The following is a 16,158-nucleotide window of genomic DNA, read 5'->3' as shown; positions in this document are numbered from 1 at the left end:
TTTGGTTTCTCCAATAATGCTGTTTTCTGCATGTTACAAAGTTGTATAGATCCTCAAACTATTTAGCTGATTATTATCAATAAAAAGTTTGTGAATGTTTATTCAAAACCTGCCAAGGAGTCCAGTTCGCTTTGTTGCGTCTTCAGATACTTTGTAAAGCGTTCCCATTCATCCTTAAAGTCACAGTTAGCCTTGTCCCGTAGCTTATATGTCAATTTTTCCAGTTCTGCATAGTCCGTCAATTTTTCTTGCCATGATTCTTTAGTTGGGGTTTCTTCAGTCTTCCATCCTTGTGCTACCAGAACTCTCGCGGCCGTTGTCGCATACATGAAGATGTTTTTCAACTTTTTTGGCAGGTCTTTCTCTACAATCCCCAACAAAAATGCCTCGGGTTTTTAAACAAATGTGAAATGGAACATTTTCTTCAATTCGTTGTATATCATTTCCCAAATTTTTTTAATTACCTTACAATCCCACCACATATGATAAAATGTCCCCTCCTTTTCCTTACACTTCCAACATATATTTGAACTATATATTTGCTTCGGCAGCACATATACTAAAAAAAAATATGGAACGATACAGAGAAGATTTGCATGGGAGTCCTGTGGTTTCCATCCACTGGCATTCAGAATCATACTGCCCCCTCCACCAACAGCATACAAATCAATATGGCTAACCTGATCCAAAACACCCACCCACCTCACTCACACATGAAAACAAAGATCACCACAGCCAATCACAAACAAACAATCACACCCTAGGCCAACCCCAACCTCTCTCACCACCAAAGGAACACAAGTGAACAACACAAGCACGCTGACACCAAACTCTACATACATTAAGCATAATAGAAACACCGCTACCCGACCCCACCCCATCCATCTCCCCTCCCTCCACCCCTTTTTTTTTTCTTTTTTCTTTTCTTCTCCCCCTAATGCCCCAACAAATGAAACGGATTTGTGAAAATGTTACATGGAGGAAAAAAAAATACGAGGCATTACGCTCACACTGTAAAACAAGAAAACCCTAAATAAAATATTTTTTTTTAAAAAAGAATCATACTGCCCCCAACAGTGAAGGACAAGCAGGGAGAGGAGATGCGATATATTGCCAGCTCCAAAAGTTTGAAACTGGTATCGCAGCTGAACTTCAATTTAAATGTCGGCCAGCTCTAGCGGCAACTCCAACAAACGCACTTAAATTCCTCCTACTATTTGATCTACTTTCTGGGAAGAGTACGTATTTCCCAAATTTAGTGAGGTTGGTGCTGTGAGCTTTTACTGAATCCAGAAACTGTGAGGCCAACAAGCATCATTCAGGAAGCCGGCTGCTCACAAAGAAAAGATTAACAGCACTGGTAGCCCTCAGATATTAAATTATTCTACACCCAGATCCAGGTGGCACCAAGCCACACCTGGGACAGGTGTGTCATTTAATAATTTCTAGATCCAGGAAATAGGATATGAGAAATTGATGGGGAAAGAAAACAGGCCGTGGGTCATACTTTACTGGTTTCAGAACCATTCACTGCTTCTTAAAAGAAGAAACAGCCACACCCACCCAAATCACTGAGTTAAACAAATCTTAATGGGCAGCATAAGTTGCACGGCTATGCTAGGCCAGATCGGGTGATGCTTCCTATCCAATTGGGCTCATCATAAAGAGCACAGCATGAGCAGACCTCCCAACTCCAGCAACAGAGCACACAACTGTCCTGATTTTCCCGAGACATTCCAGAATTACAGAAGCCATCCCACCTTCTGATTGGGTTCCAGAATATCCTGTTTCCCCTCTCAAGTGCTGCCGCCGCCGAGCTCAGCATTGAGGATGAACTTGCAGCCGGCACTGTTGCTTGCAGTGGTGCCCTGATTACGCAGCTGGTTTCTGCAAGAGTGCGACACCAAACTATGTGCATCCCGATTTTGTTCAACAGAATACAGTGGTGCCCCGCAAGACGAACATGTTGGGATTCAGAACTTATAGGGTTAAGATGTTCTGTGACGCCTCACATTCTGACGTGTGAAAGGAGGGAGGAGCTTTACTTTCTGTTGTTCTCTCTTTGTCTCTGAAAGAGACGGATGCCATGAATGCTAGCAGTCCAGGAGAATCTGAGAAATGCTGAGCTGTAAATATTTTGCTGCAATAAAGAACTGATAAATTTGGACTCACAAGTGCTTGTTGTGTTTGGATCTAAGCAAGCAGCAACGGTTTTTGTTCCGCTGTGTTTTTACTCTGCAAGGCGAAACCGGAGAGAAGAAGGTCTGCGCAGCTTGGCTAAGAAGTGTGCCGGACCGCAATAAACTGGGGCTAATTGGGGCCATAAAGCAATTAGCCCAATTAAGATTTTATCACAGGTTATGGGAGACTAATTACCGCTTGTAAAAACTGTTGCTGAAAGTCTGCCGGTGTGCTTTGAAGTCAGCTTGGACAGCTGGGAAGACGCTACCGAAGCGGAGGTCTGCGTTCTGTGTTTTGCCTGATGCTGAGAGGCAGAGAGCTGAGAGAGCAGCTGAAAAATCGGGTGCCGGAGAGCTGACTGGTTTTATGTGAGTAGCAGCTGGGGCCCCGGGGAAGAGGAGAGAATGGCAGACAGCCAGGTCCTTGAGGACGTTCCGCTTGAAAAGCTCACTTTAAGAAGTTGGGCAACCTGGTCCAGAAGAGTAAGGGGTTGGTTTCTGGTTACTGGGCTTTGGGATGTAAGCCAGAAAGAGCCATCACCCCTAAATCCAGGTCCTGAAGGGACAGACATTGCAGGCTTTGAGGCTGCGTTGCCTGAAGATAGCCAGCAGAGAATGCAAAGAGAGCTTGCTATGCTGAAAGCATGCGTACACGCATCGCTCTTGCCTAGTTTGGAAGGCGTAAAGTCAGCAAGGGCTGCCTGGGAGGTGCTGAGAAGTTTGTGTGAAACTTCAGCAGGAGGCCAGGGCCCTGGAGAAGTCATGAAGAGCCTGGAAATGGCTGTAGCCCCAGTCCCTGAGGTGCAAGTCGGGGGGGGCTGAGAGTTCCAAAGGCAAGTTTCAAAAGTTTTCCACTGTGAGTGCTGAAGTGAAACGCAGTTTCAGCGAGGGCAGGGCTGGCACAGAGTGCTCTTCAGGAAGAAGGGGGGCCAGGCCAGCTGAAAGGAGCCCTGGGCAGTGTTTTTCCACTGGTGATCGTCTTCAGCCAAAGTCTGGAAAGCTGCGGAGAGGAGCTAGACGCTTCAAGGCCGGCCACCTGGACAAAGTGAAGATAAGGCCTAAAGAGTCGTGTGGGAACGCAGAGGCCAGTCCGGTCTCCAAGGCAACGGAGGAGGCCACTTCTACGGAAGCCGCCAAGGTCCTGAGCAAGGGGGAGTTGGTTGCCGAGACAACCAGAGAGAACAGCTGCAGAAGCCCAAAGAGAGAGGGCAGCGAGACGTTTGTTGCTATGGCATTGTTTGAGGACAGCTCTGAGAGAGACAATGACTTACTCTTTGTCATCGACTCAGGAGCTAACCGAAACCTGATTCCAGAGACCCCTGCAGTCGAGATGTGGAATTGCACGGCAATTCCGGCTGGAAAAACTGTTCAGTTTGCAAATGGAGAAAAGAAAAATGTGACTAATGTTGCAAATGCCTTTTTTTCTGTTTTGCAGGAGCAGATGGAAGTTTGCATTGTGCCAGGAATGCAACACTGTATTTTATCTGTGCCTTATTTGTTGAAAAAGGGGTTTAAGGTTTGCTTTGAACACGATTTTTGTACAATCTCCAAAGGAGGGAAGCAACTGGTCAGAGTTGCAAAGGGGCAGAATGATCTCTTCATTCTTAAGACGTCTCTGGAGGGTGAGGGGAAGGTTGAGAAAGCACAAGCCCTGCGTGCTACAGTTCCCACTCATGTTTCATGTGCTTGTGCGTGGCATAAGAAGACAGCTCATTGTTCTGTTGAAGAACTACAGGTGCTACCTGAGGTTAGCAAAGGCTGTAGAATTGAGGAATGTGCAAGAGTCCTAGATTGTCAGGCTTGCAGACAGGCGAAGGTAAAAGGGTGCAGTTACCCCAGGGTGGAGAGGGTAACCACAAAACCTTTTGATCTTGTGCACATAGATCTGTTGGGTCCCATGAAGGAACCAAGTTTGGGAGGGGCCAGGTTTCTGCTGACGCTGCAGGATGATTTTTCGCAGAACACCTGGACACATGGTCTCAAATCCAAGGAAGATGCAGCACAGCTGATTAGAAGTTGGATTGAGGAGGTGGGACTAAGGTTCTCCACGAAAGTGCAGGCAGTTGCTTGTGACAGAGGTACACGGTTTACTGGGTCTGCTTTGCAGAAGTTCTTTCACAAGAAAGGGATAAGTCACACAGTGACTTCTCCTCAACAGAGGGGGGTGGCAGAGCTCAGAAGTGAGGCTCTGGTTAAGGCTGCACAGGTGATGCTGTCAGATTCTGGGTTACCTCCAAGGTTTTGGATGGAGTCAATTAAGTATGTGAGCTTCACCTGGAATCGGTCCTACAATTCAGTGGTAGGAGACACCCCGTTTTTCATGCTTCACGGGAGGAAACCTCAGGTTCACTTCCTCCGTGCGTTTGGGTCAACGGCCTCGGTGCCGGTGCCTGAAGCTTTGCGAGGGCCAGGTGAACCCAAGTTCCAGAAAATGATCTTCTGTGGGTATGAGCCAGCGGCTCGTGCATGGAGGTTTGCGTACCCGTCAGGTGATCAGAGTAAGCTGCTGATCAGTAAACACGTTGAGTTCTATAAGCAGGATGAAAGGTCAAAGACTCCTGCCAGGCGTGATATTCTTTCAGAATGTCTTTCTGATTCAGAGCAGGAAGGTTCTGATGAGGAGGAAGGAGAGCCAGGGGCTGAGTCTGCTGATGACGATCAGCTCACTGACCAAAGTCAGGAGCAGGATGGGGCATCTCCACAAGTTGTAAAAAGAGAGCCCAAGAGTGAGCCTAGTTCTCCTGTGAGGGTAATGCAAAGGATTCGAAGACGCGTTAAGTCAGAGGGGGAATCCCGGGATGCAGAGGACACACCTGCTGACCACAGTGAGTCAGAGGAAGTGCCTGAGTTTGTGCCCAGGCGGTCCAGTTGCACAACGAAGGGTATTCCACCTGAGAGGTATCAGGCCACAGGTGCGTGGGTAAGTTTCGCACAGTGCAAATCTGAGAGTTGTGAGGATGTTCCACAGATGCCTGACAGGAACGCCAGGAGAGGGCGCAAGGCATTGGGGAAGGGATTGATCTCACAGAGGTCTGAACGGTACATCCACAGGTCTTGTCAGAATGCTCGGCGAGAGGGGGTGTTGGGATTCAGAACTTATAGGGTTAAGATGTTCTGTGACGCCTCACATTCTGACGTGTGAAAGGAGGGAGGAGCTTTACTTTCTGTTGTTCTCTCTTTGTCTCTGAAAGAGACGGACGCCATGAATGCTAGCAGTCCAGGAGAATCTGAGAAATGCTGAGCTGTAAATATTTTGCTGCAATAAAGAACTGATAAATTTGGACTCACAAGTGCTTGTTGTGTTTGGATCTAAGCAAGCAGCAACGGTTTTTGTTCCGCTGTGTTTTTACTCTGCAAGGCGAAACCGGAGAGAAGAAGGTCTGCGCAGCTTGGCTAAGAAGTGTGCCGGACCGCAATAAACTGGGGCTAATTGGGGCCATAAAGCAATTAGCCCAATTAAGATTTTATCACAGAACGCCTCGCAAGACGGAAAACCCGCTAGACGAAAGGGTTTTCCGTTTTGGAGGCGCTTCGCAAAATGAATTTCCCTATGGGCTTGCTTTGCAAAACGAAAATGTATTGCGAGTTCCTGCGGGGTTTTTTTTCCTTCCCCCCCCTTTTTCTAAGCCGCTAAGCCGCTTATCAGCTGATCCGCTAAGCCGCTAAAAGCCGCTAAGCCGCTAATAGCGCTAATCCGCTAAGCCGTCAATGGGCTTGCTTCGCAAGACGAAAAAACCGCTAGACGAAGAGACTCACAGAACGGATTAGTTTCATCTTGCGAGGCACCACTGTATTGGAGTGTTTGCACAGGCTCTGCCTCTGCTTATCCCTACTGGAATGGAAAGCTGTGGATGTTCCACTATCTTTTAAACCCAACATATACAGGCTGTAATGTATGTATTATCAATTAAATATCTATCATGTGGTCCTTTTAAGAGAAACAGGTATAACCCAGGAGACCAGCTTCTAGAGAGCCAACTCAGAGGTGCGGCCTGGTTGGAGGTGTTAGTTTGTGCAGGCTTAATTTAACATTAGACTACAATGCAGCTTAATTTACTGTTCGCTCAGCTTGTAGTGTGCTTATTCAAAACAGCAGAAAGGAAGACCCAGGCCAGAATTGCACACTCAAGTTACTTCTTCAGTAAAACTGTACTTCACAATTTTGACCTACATATGCTAGGTGAATTCACAGAGGTCATATGCAGGTATCTCAAGGTTTTGTGGAGAGAACAGCTGTCACGATCATGCCATGCCACAACTGAATGATTAAAATAAGTACCATATTACTGGGACGTAGGTGGCGCTCTGGGATAAACCACTGAGCCTAGGACTTGCCGATCAGAAGGTCGGCAGTTTGAATCCCCGCGACGGGGTGAACTCCCGTTGCTCAGTCCCAGCTCCTGCCCACCTAGCAGTTTGAAAGCACGTCAAAGTGCAAGTAGATAAATAGGTACCACTCCGGTGGGAAGGTAAACAGTGTCTCCATGCACTGCTCTGGCTCGCCAGAAGCGGCTTTGTCATGCTGGCCACATGACCCGGAAGCTGTACGCCGGGTCCCTCGGCCAATAAAGCGAGATGAGTGCCGCAACCCCAGAGTCGGGCATGACTGGACCTAATGGTCAGGGGTCCCTTTACCTTTACCATATTACTATTAATAATATATTTTCATTATCTCTGACGCAAGGGAATTCTTGGGAGAGGCAAAACAGCTATAGCAAACAGGCCTGGAGCTTGGTGATCCCAGTTTCGAAGAGAAACACCTCCTTCAGCTGACAATATATAAGAAAATGGTAGCAACCCAAGCCAAAAAATATAGTGTAAACTTTCCCAGACCATGAGCTGGGTGACTCACCTTGTGAGTTCCCATGTTGGGTACGAGTAGAGTGCTGTTTGCTACAGGTCCTCCGCCACTCCCAATAATTCCCTTGCATCAGACATAATGAAAATATATTAATTGTAATATTGTACTTATTTTGATGATTCTGGAGTACCGCTTGCATGTGCTATATGTCTTTTAATAGCGGGTAAAGGTAAAGGTAAAGGAAGCCCTGACCATTAGGTCCAGTCGTGCCCGACTCTGGGGTTGCGGCGCTCATTTCGCTTTATTGGCCGAGGGAGCCAGCGTACAGCTTCCGGGTCATGTGGCGAACCAGAGCAGCGCATGGAAACACCGTTTGCCTTCCCGCTGGAGCGGTACCTATTTATCTACTTGCACTTTGATGGGCTTTCAAACTCCTAGGTTGGCAGGAGCAGGGACTGAGCAATGGGAGTTCACCCTGTCGTGGGGATTTGAACCACCGACCTTTTAATCGGCAAGTCCTAAGCTTGTGGTTCAACCACAGTGCCACCTGCGTCCCTCTTAATAGCGGGTACATTGTGACAAAAACATTCATTGCACTTTGCTTGCCATATATTATGTCTTTGTCAAAAAGGTAAAGCACCCCTGGATGGTTAACTCCAGTCAAAGGTGGCTACAGTTGTACACCGGAAGTCTAACAGAATCTGTTCCGGAAGGCATGGCTTCCAATTGGTTTCTGATTGTGTAGGCGCGCCGGAAACAATAGCGGAAGCCACGCTGGACGTTCAGCTTCCAAAAAAAGTTCAAAAACCGAACACTCACATCCGGTTTTCGATCATCCAGGAGCCGGAACATTTGACTTCCAAGGCATTCAGCAGCCGAGGTACAACTGTATGGGGTTGCGGCGCTCATCTCGCTTTCAGTCTGAGGGAGCCAGCGTTTGTCCACAGACAGCTTTCCAGGTCATGTGGCCAGCATGACTAAACTGCTTCTGGCGCAACAGAACCTCATGGCAGAAACCAGAGCACACGGAAACGTCGTTTAGACCACAGCACCACCCGCCACCCATCGAGCCTCTTGGGCTTGCCGATCTGGAGGTTGGTGGTTCGAATCCCCGCAACGGAGTGAGCTCCTGTTGCTCTGTCCCAGCTCCTGCCATCCTAGCAGTTTGAAAGCACGTCAGTGCAAGTAGATAAATAGATACCACTGCAGCGGGAAGGTAAACAGCGTTTCTGTGCACTCTGGCTTCCGTCACGGTGTTCCATTGCACCAGAAGCAATTTAGTCATGCTGCCCACATGACCCGGAAAGCTGTCTGTGGACAAACACCGGCTCCTTCGGCCTGAAAGTGAGATGAGCACCGCAACACCATAGTCGCCTTTGACTGGACTTAACTGTCCAGGGGTCCTTTACCTTTTACTTGTGTCTTTCTATGCTGGCCTGTTTTTTCCTGTTTGTGTATGTTCCTATACAGTGGATTCCTTATTTTTCTGCTTACAGCTGTGTCATGTACTAAGTTGGATAGGATCCAAAATGCAGCAGTCTAACTGGTCCTAGAACAATGGGATCCAAAATGCAGCAGTCTGATTGGTCCTAGAACAATAGGATTCAGAATGCAGCCGTCTGATTGGTCCTAGAACAATGCAGCAGTATGATTGGTCTGCAGGAGCCACCCAATCCAGCTCCAGATGGAAGTGAATCCACAACCTGATTGGCCTACAGGTGAATTCTGGAATTAGCCAATCACGTGCAGCCCATTGTGTAAATAATGTACCGGTATATAAAGCAGATACTTTGGGGGGACTTTCATTCCTCCTCACCACTATGAGCTGAATAAAGAGCATGAAATCCACTCACGACTCTGAGTATATTTCAAGCTGAATGACTGGGCAAAAAGTGTTGCCTGACACATTTTCTCACCTCACCCCACTCTGATTCTTAACATGATACACCAGAATTATTATTATTCATTAAATTTGTTAGTTGCTTTTTCTTGCCATGCCAACTCAAAGCGGCTTTCAACCAAATTCAAACAGAATCATCTGGGAATTGCAATTACTTTAGCAAAGGAGTAAAGGCTTCTATCATAATTGTTCAGGGATGCACAATGAGGTTACGTACACTATAGGCAGTTCTCAATTGATGTTTAAATTCAACTCAGCCCACAGAGCAGCAAGGCTTTGACAATGACAAAGCCCCCAGGCCATGGCAACAGCACAGCACTGACTGGGACACAAGCCACATTTAAATCTCCATTCCATCGATTAATAATGTTGGAAATAGAAGCTTTCTTCCAAAATACCCCTGTAAACTGCCTAATACCCCTGTAAACTGTTTTTGAATTTTACATTTGCTGCTTCAGATGAAAAACTAGTCAGCCTGAAGACTTACAATTTTATATGTTTTTCAGCATCTTTGGAAATATTAAGAATGATGGACCCAAACAAAATCTAGACAAGAATTTCAGAATAAGCTTAATAATAATAGTCATGGGCTCTACTTAGAACGGAACACAAATCATAGAATTGGAAGGGAGCAAAAGGATAATCTAGGCCAGGCATGGCCAAACTTGGCCCTCCAGCTGTTTTGGGACTACAACTCCCATCATCCCTAGCTAACAGGACCAGTGGTCAAGGATGACCAGTGGTTTGGAATTGTAGTCCAAAACAGCTAGAGGGCCAAGTTTGGCCATGCTTGATGTATTCCAACTCCCTGCAATGCAATGACCTTTTGCCCACCTTGGGGCTCAAAGCCACAACCCTGAGATTGAGTCTCATGCTCTACCAACAAAGCTATACTGGACTACACTGAACATCTAGGAGGGTTTTACATGTACCCCTGTGGGGTTGGCCAGGTTCATAGAATCATAGAATCATAGAGTTGGAAGAGACCACAAGGGCCATCGAGTCCAACCCCCTGCCAAGCAGGAAACACCATCAGAGCACTCCTGACATATGGTTGTCAAGCCTCTGCTTAAAGACCTCCAAAGAAGGAGACTCCACCACACTCCTTGGCAGCAAATTCCACTGTCAAACAGCTCTTACTGTCAGGAAGTTCTTCCTAATGTTTAGGTGGAATCTTCTTTCTTGTAGTTTGGAGCCATTGCTCTGTGTCCGCTTCTCTGGAGCAGCAGAAAACAACCTTTCTCCCTCCCCTATGTGACATCCTTTTATATATTTGAACATGGCTATCATATCACCCCTTAACCTCCTCTTCTCCAGGCTAAAGATGCCCAGCTCCCTTAGCCGTTCCTCACAAGGCATCGTTTCCAGGCCTTTGACCATTTTGGTTGCCCTCCTCTGGACACGTTCCAGTTTGTCAGTGTCCTTCTTGAACTGTGGTGCCCAGAACTGGACACTGTACTCCAGGTGAGGTCTGGCCAGAGCAGAATACAGGGTCACTATTACTTCCCTTGATCTAGAGGCTATACTCCTATTGATGCAGCCCAGAATTGCATTGGCTTTTTTAGCTGCCGCACCACACTGTTGGCTCATGTCAAGTTTGTGGTCAACCAAGACTCCTAGATCCTTTTCACACGTACTGCTCTCAAGCCAGGTGTCACCCATCTTGTATTTGTGCCTCTCATTTTTTTTTGCCCAAGTGCAATACTTTACATTTCTCCCTGTTAAAATTCATCTTGTTTGTTTTGGCCCAGTTCTCTAATCTGTCTAGGTTTTCATACTATACAGTACCTTCTTTACTGGTAAACAGTAAGCAAGCTAGAAGTCTGCTGTTTTAAGCCCCATGTTTTCATAAAGCAAGAATCTTTTCTCAAATTGTAGTGTAATGTCTGTCTCCGGTGCTGTTCTCCAACTACAGTACAGTGGTACCTCAGGTTACATACGCTTCAGGTTACAGACGCTCCAGGTTACAGACTCCGCTAACCCAGAAATAGTGCTTCAGGTTAAGAACAGAAATCGTGCTTCGGCGGTGCAGCGGCAGCGGGAGGCCCCATTAGCTAAAGTGGTGCTTCAGGTTAAGAACAGTTTCAGGTTAAGTACGGACCCCCGGAACGAATTAAGTACTTAACCCGAGTTACCACTGTACTGGCTTTCCAAAAGGTCAGCACATGCAGAGATGTCTATGTTGTCCTGAATCAATGTTACATATTTTTCTCTTTTATTGGGGAAACCCAGCCAGATGGGCAGGTATTATTATTATTATTATTATTATTATTATTATTATTATTGCAGTAGTTCAGATGTTCATTGCTATGATGCTTATAATGTACATGCCAGAAACAAGAGACAATGCATTGTTTTCCCCCTTTCCTCCCTTTCTTTAGATTTTTCTCTCTTCTTTCTTGCCAAGTGCTTGATGCTGCTTTTTCATGATGTCACTGTTTAAAAACCAAACACTTGGTTTTTAAATTTATATTTTAGTGTCAAAGCAAAGGCATATATCTCTGTTTCCCCCTACTTTATCATGGAAGGATCTTAGGATTAAATGGTATTCTATCAACTTTTAAATCAACAAGTTTTAGAAGTTTTAGAAACCTTCTCTGAAGCAGCGGAAGAGCAGCGGAAAAGAATTAAGCAGGTAACGTACTGAGATTATCAGCTCAGGATCAGGGTGATCATAACTCTGTGTCATTAAGAGCCCTCCAGCGACTTTGTGTCCCTGACTGCTCTCTCTTAAGTATCTCTTCCTAACACAACCTTGCTGCAACCAGTCCAAAAAGGCTATCTCAGTGTTATGTAGTGAAGTTTCACCCTGGGCCAGCAGGGGGATACTGTAGATAGTTTTCACTCAGGTCTGTAGATAGTTTTCACTCAGGTCCACGTCAGTTATTTTAGGCGGGAAACTCTGGGTTGTTGTTGCTACAATGTTGACAGCCGGCTGCCTATAAAAGCAGGCCGGCTGAGCTGTTTGCTGCTCAGTTCTGTCCAGCTTGCAAGTAAAGAGCTGCTCTGGAGAAATCGCTGTGTCGTCTGCTATGTTCGCCCACAACTTAACACTCAGGTTGCAGGATCGCTCCGAGAATTATGCCTGGATAGCTGTTCGATACAAAACTGAGACTCTCCAACAACTTCTGCTGCTATCTCCTGTGGGAATTTTAGGAATGCAAGAAAGGATAAGTAATGAAAAAGCCGTCTCACCAACAGGTAGTTCAGAGGGGTCTCCCTGTCGAGCTGCCTCTACAATTTTCCTCGTTTACACCACTACTTTCTAGTCACCTGCTCTCAAATTTATTTGATAAATCCAAATCAGCATGTGCAACCAACCTTCATATGCTATTTATGGCAAAGGAGTTCCCTCTGCTGGCTGATCCAGAAATAATCCTCAAATTTACTAACTGAAAAGCGTTAAGTCAGTCTCATTTCCTGTACTGGAACTTCCCAGTTGCTGGGTTGCGCTGCATCTTCTTTTGTTGTTCTTGTTTAGCTGTTTAGTCGTGTCCGACTCTTCGTGACCCCGTGGACCAGAGCACGCCAGGCACTCCTGTCTTCCACTGCCTCCCGCAGTTTGGTCAAACTCATGCTGGTAGCTTCGAGAACACTATCCAACCATCTCGTCCTCTGTCGTCCCCTTCTCCTTGTGCCCTCCATCTTTCCCAACATCAGGGTCTTCTCCAGGGAATCTTCTCTTCTCATGAGGTGGCCAAAGTATGGGAGCCTCAGCTTCAGGATCTGTCCTTCCAGTGAGCACTCAGGGCTGATTTCCTTCAGAATGGAGTGGTTTGATCTTCTTCTTTAGCAGCTTCTCAATCTGCCACCCTGTCTTCTTCCTACCCTCTTCTGGCTGCTGTTCCTTATCTCCTTTGTGTGAGGTTTTGTTGGGATCCAGTTTGTAAATAAGCTTCTTGAAGGAAGGAGCCTGGATAGCTTAGCAGCCAGCGGGGCCAAATTCAGCCCTCCAGATGTTTTGGGACTACAACTCCCATCATCCCTAGCTAACAGAATCAGTGGTCAGGGATGATAGGAATTGTAGTCCCAAAACATCTGGGGGAGCCGAGTTTGGCCACCGCTGCTGGTTAGAGCATGGTGCTGTTAATGCCAAGGTTGCAGGTTCGATCCCTGTATGGGACAGCAGCATATTCGGTTGGGTTATATGATAATCAGGGTCCCTTCTAACTCTACAATTCTAAGATTTCCTAATAATAATAATAATAATAATAATAATAATAATAATAATAATAATAATTTATTTATACCCCGCTCATCTGGCTGAGTTTCCCCAGCCATTTCCCCACATTAGACTTGGAGACTTGCTTTTGATCAAACTCAACTTTGAACACTTTCCAATCAATGGAAATTCTGAACTGCACCCTTTCAAGATTTTACCAGATGCTGTTCAATGGAGCTTCACATCTATTTTCCCCAATCATAAGGACTAAAACCTTCCTTTAAAAAAGCACATAAGTACATTGTTTTTAGTATACCTAGGTAAAAACAAAAGGTAAAGGTAAAGGACCCCTGGACAGTTAAATCCAGTCAAAGGCGACTATGGGGTTGCAGCGCTCATCTCGCTTTCAGGCCAAGGGAGCCAGCGTTTGTCCAAAGACAGCTTTCTGGGTTATATGGCCAGCAGGACTAAACTGCTTCTGGCAGAACAGGACACCATGACAGAAACCAGAGCGCACCGAAATGCCGTTTATCTTTCTACTGCAGCGGTACCTATTTATCTACTTGCACTGGTGTGCTTTCGAACTGCTAGGTTGGCAGGAGCTGGGACAGAGCAACGGGAGCTCACCCTGTCGTGGGGATTCAAACTGCTGACCTTCTGATCAGCAAGCCCAAGAGGTTCAGAGGTTTAGACCACAGCACCACCCGTGTCCCTTTTTAGTATACATACATATGGCTGTACCAGTCAAAATTATGGCAGCTATATATATTGTACCAATTGAAGTTTCTTGATAATCTTCCATGGCAGATACAATGATCCGCAGTAACCTGGGTCTTGGTCCAATTCATTCACAACTTGAAGGAGAACGCCAGGAAGGTAAGGTGGGTGTCACATGGAACTGTTATCTGGCTGGTATATGGAAACTCCTGGTTCAGAGATGGTATGCCTCTGAATACCATTGCCAATGAACAGCAAAGGAAGTGGCTGTTGCTAACCCACCCAGCTTGGGACTTTCTGAGAGGCATCTGATTGGCCGCTGCAGAGGCATTGTCTGGCCTTTGTGATGCAAACTCCCATAAGTGGCTGTTGCCTTGAGGCCAGAGATAGCTCAGTTGGTAAAGCATGAGACTTGAAATATCAGGGTTGTGGGTTTGAGTCCAAGGTTGGGCAAAAGATTTCTGCATTGCAGGGGGTTGGACTAGATGACCCTCGTGGTCTCTTCCAACTCTACAATTCTATGATTTAGGCCTGGAAAATAACTAGGACACAAAATTGGGGCTATTTAGAGTAACTCAAGAGCTGGCATAAATGTCTTCCTTGCAATTCCTTTCCATTGGAAGCTATTTGAAAATGTCCCCAGGGACAGATGTAAGAACTGCCCAAGGTAATGCCAAATTTAATAATAATAATAATAATAATAATAATAATAATAATAATAATAATAATTTATTATTTGTACCCCACCCATCTGGCTGGGTTTCCCCAGCCACTCTGGGCGGCTTCCACAAAGACCAAAAATACACTAAGATGTCATACATTAAAAACTTCCCTGAACAGGGCTGCCTTAAGATGTCTTCTGAATGTCAGGTAGTTATTTATCTCTTTGACATCTGATGGGAGGGCGTTCCACAGGGCGGGTGCCACTACCGAGAAGGCCCTCTGCCTGGTTCCCTGTTGCTTTGCTTCTCGCAATGAGGGAACCGCCAGAAGGCCCTCGGCGCTGGACCTCAGCATCCGGGCAGAACGATGGAGGTGGAGACGCTCCTTCAGGACATCTTTATAGGCTCCTTTAAGACATCTTCATAGGCTTGCAGTTGATTTTGAGGCTCAGTTCTATGAGCTAGCTTGTTCTGCTGAATCCCTGAATGACACAAGTCAAGAATACATGAAGAATCACCACGTCTCGTGTGAGCCTACCTGTTTTTCCCATCTTTTATGCAGCTCCTGCTCCATATTCCCCCACTATCTGAGGTGTAGCAAAGGGACCTTCACAGTAGTGGTCCAAAACCCATGCATCCCCTCTCACAGGGCAGTTCTCTCTGCTTCAGTGTGTAGGGCCATAGCAAAGTGCCCTTTTAAAGAATGGTCTTGTTTTAACAGATTTGATTTGGAAAGTTGGGAACCATGGGCATATATAAATTCAAATTGGACTCAGTTTGAATTGGGCAAGTGTATCCAGGCTGCAATAAGCTTTTTGGTCCTTTAAGAGCAAGTGAACAATTTCCCATGAGTGCAAGACCAGAGCCTATAATAATAATATCCCATAGAAAGGCCAAGGCAAAGACATCTCTCTCATGACATGTCCAAACCTGCGCTAGCTATGGTAAGGGCCAGACAAGGCATGGTCGAATGAAAGCCCTTAGGGGATTCACCAGGGACTGTTGCTGCTGTAGCACTATGATGGTATAAGACCAGAGGGGAGCTAGCTTGCCACCTGAGAACACACAAAAACGGCGGAGGACAAAGCAAACTGCATTTTTCAATCGTTAGTGGACCTTCCAGCTAAGTGTAAAGCATAGACCACTACTGAGTAAATGTTTTTCCCAAGGTATTGGAATGCCACAAGTAATTTAGTAACAAAGTCCTACATGTGTTCTTTTATGTGATATTCTATGTTTACACAAAGGTATCCATTTACTACCGTGTTATTATTTGATAGCACAGCAATTGGACGAAACCAGATGGAATCTGCTCTAATTATATCCTCGCCAGACAAGGCGGTCTCTGTGCAACACTTAACTTGACAGGAGATGAATGCTCCTCATATAATGGTGGTCTTCCACGAGAGGACGAGATTCCGCTCTCTGAGCAAAATCTGTCCCAAAATAAGAGTGGGGAGTGTAGGGACATAAGAAACCCCCACCAAACGGCCTTTCTGAGAAAGGAGAGTTCCGTCAGGAGGACAAGGCTGGCATTGATTGAACAGGCTCAAATGTTTATTATTCAAGGTTGTAAAGAGATAAGCAGACTCAGGAATGCACACTGCCATGGTGTGGTGGGGCTGGTGGGGCCATTGCAGGAAGGAGGGGGGGGGCAAGCCCATGTAAGGACATAGGAACTTGCTATAATTTTTGATTTCCCAGAAATCAGGTGGTATTATATTCTGCAAATGTAT

General features: G+C 46.1%; 2 protein-coding genes across 3 annotated transcripts in view; one reads left to right on the top strand and one right to left on the bottom strand.

Annotated features, from left to right (window-relative positions):
• Window positions 1-15,070, bottom strand: part of LOC307210698 (glycoprotein-N-acetylgalactosamine 3-beta-galactosyltransferase 1-A-like) — a 41,656-nt gene extending 26,586 nt beyond the window's left edge. The window contains exon 1 of one of the 2 annotated variants that reach the window (XM_079966834.1): window positions 14,961-15,070. The gene's annotated coding sequence lies outside the window, so the exon portion shown is untranslated. Of the gene's footprint in view, window positions 1-13,817; window positions 14,094-14,960 lie in introns of those variants that run through there. The other variant, XM_079966832.1, reaches the window with a different exon arrangement.
• Window positions 1-16,158, top strand: part of LOC307210707 (claudin-34-like) — a 219,286-nt gene that overhangs the window by 104,579 nt on the left and 98,549 nt on the right. The window lies entirely within an intron of this gene.

This window comes from Podarcis cretensis, assembly GCF_951804945.1.
Source record: "Podarcis cretensis genome assembly, chromosome: 2".
NCBI classification, from domain to species: domain Eukaryota; kingdom Metazoa; phylum Chordata; class Lepidosauria; order Squamata; family Lacertidae; genus Podarcis; species Podarcis cretensis.
The sequence above is the reverse complement of the archived record's forward strand: the minus strand, read 5'-3'. Positions and strand labels throughout refer to the sequence as shown.